A 2,379-nucleotide genomic window follows, 5' to 3' on the forward strand; every position below is an offset into this window, starting at 1 on the left:
ATGCATTTAAACTAATCTGAATAATATGACTGACTCAATGTGTAAAAATATTAATTTGACTTTCAGTTGAAAACATTGCTTTTTATATTTTCCATTGTGGTTACACTGACATGCAGGTTAATTATCGAGGCCTTCGTTTTAATGCTTGATTAAACCCAGAGAAATAAAAGGAGCTTAAGCCATTTAGTCACGTTCACAGGAAGGGGAATTTGTCAGGAGACAAACCAGACACAACATTATACATTTCTAGTATGAGAAAATGATTAAAAGTGTAAAATTAAGCCATTAGGTTTGTCAAAGCAAACTAAAACAATTTTTCTTAGTTGAAAAACAGCCGTCTGAGTGTCACTGTAAAAAAGCGTGTTCAACAGCATACATGCACAGCAGTTTGTCATTCTGAACTATAATGTTTGGAGTGAAAAAGATGGTTGCAATGCACAGCAAAGCCAGTTTGCTTTCTTCCAACATGAAGGCTACTCACATATTTTCAGAACTTACTGGGTAAGTTCTTTTTTTGAGAAAATGTTTTGCAAACTTTTCTCAAAAATAGCCAATAATGGAAACTAACCTTTTGGTTACTGTTAAGTCATCTATAGTTCATTAAAATAATATTTAAATTTGATAAATATTTCAGAATGTAAGTCCTGTAAAAAGTTTCCTTTTTCTCTTTTAGTAGATGCATTATTTTGCACAACATATTGAGTAGCATAGCATGATGCTGTTAAAGAAAGACTTGGATTTCTGCTAATACTGCTTTGCATCATTCAAGTGAGCAAATTATAGAAATAAATTCAATTATATTTTGCTTAAAATGAATGCTGTAACCCCATTTGTTCTGAGGAAAATAATTGGTGAATAAGGTCTCAGTCCTCAGATTAGTTGTCAACAAGCAACTGCTGGAATGCAATTTCTGTGCTGATCGAGGCAGCAAAATTATTGGAAAWTAGCCATATTTGAAAAAATAAAAAATAAAATCCTGCTAAATAATGTGTCCCATTAAAAAAAAGTTTATTGCCGCAAAAGTCAAAATTGTATATATGATATTAGTCCCACCTGCTTTATTTCCACTTTATTTTCTTCATGCTGTATTTTTGTTGCAGTTTAATTAAAGCATGTCACCAGATATCAAAGGCAAAGACTAGCTGTTATGATGCTAAGAAGACATTTGTCATGCAGTGCAAAAGACACCCGCAGCTCAGTCTTTTTGTTGCACAAATCTCCATATGTKATGCCTCATGTACTGTCTCATCTTGACACTGGCACTGATGTGGTTCAAGAAGTGYCAGCTAGTCAGTAAGCCACATTCAACTTGGTTGTAAAGTATGTTAATCATAATTGATGTGATTATAGAAGTGTTTAAATTCAATAAAACCAGGAAAGGGACAATCRAAATGCTGCCATTTTTGAGCACATTTGTTTCTTTGTCCCATAATTATCACTTGATGACTTTACAGAAGTTGTTGTCATGTCGGATAAAACAGAAACGGTAAATTATCAAGACATCGCTCCAAGTAGTAATTATTTTTGAGGGGRKKTTTTTTATAAAAAAGGTTCTAAACCATGAACAGTCCTGTCTTCTCTTCCCCACTAAGCCCTCCCACTTCTTCAGTCTCTGTCTCCGCCAATTATTTGAGCTTTTAAATGTTATTTCGGAGGATAGGCTCAGACAAAAGACAACCCCACCACCACCACCCACACACCCACAAAAAAGTGACATCCAGAGCACAGATCTCCTTGGTGATAAAGGGCAATTGTTTTCCAGCAGAACAATTGCTGATTTAAGGTGGCCTAAAAAGATTTGAACCCCATCTCCAAAAAGACTGAGGATAATGCCATCAGCAGTTTTGATACGTCTATCTGTCCCATGGGTTTATTAAGGAGGGGAGGGTTATCTGAGGATAAAGACACAATTAACCTATCTGCTTCTGATAAGTACAATAATGGCGCTGACTTTTATCTCCAGAAGTTCTTTAGGGGCTCTCTTCAAATACACATTATTATACATGCATATTTAACAGCAACAAATGGTGTRCTGTGAAAATAAAGTGCAGCACTGATTACACAAGAGTATGATTAAAACAATGGAAGTGCCTGAAGAGGTGACACTGCCTTTGTGTCGATGTGTTATTGTTTGTCTGACTCAGTTTTATCTAAATTTAGAAACAGATCAAATTTGTTTGCAGGCATGTGTATTGCCAAGTAAAACAACAAATAAGTAAGAATGAGCTTTTTTTTTCAAGGTTGCTTTGAACTTACAGATAAATTATATACATTTAAAAACATAATTCTTTATCTACAGTGCACTATTGAAATATTTTTCTAAGTTTTTACACACACACACACACACGCACGCACCCCCCCCCCACACACACACACACA

This window comes from Poecilia reticulata, linkage group LG2, assembly GCF_000633615.1.
Source record: "Poecilia reticulata strain Guanapo linkage group LG2, Guppy_female_1.0+MT, whole genome shotgun sequence".
Taxonomy (NCBI): domain Eukaryota; kingdom Metazoa; phylum Chordata; class Actinopteri; order Cyprinodontiformes; family Poeciliidae; genus Poecilia; species Poecilia reticulata.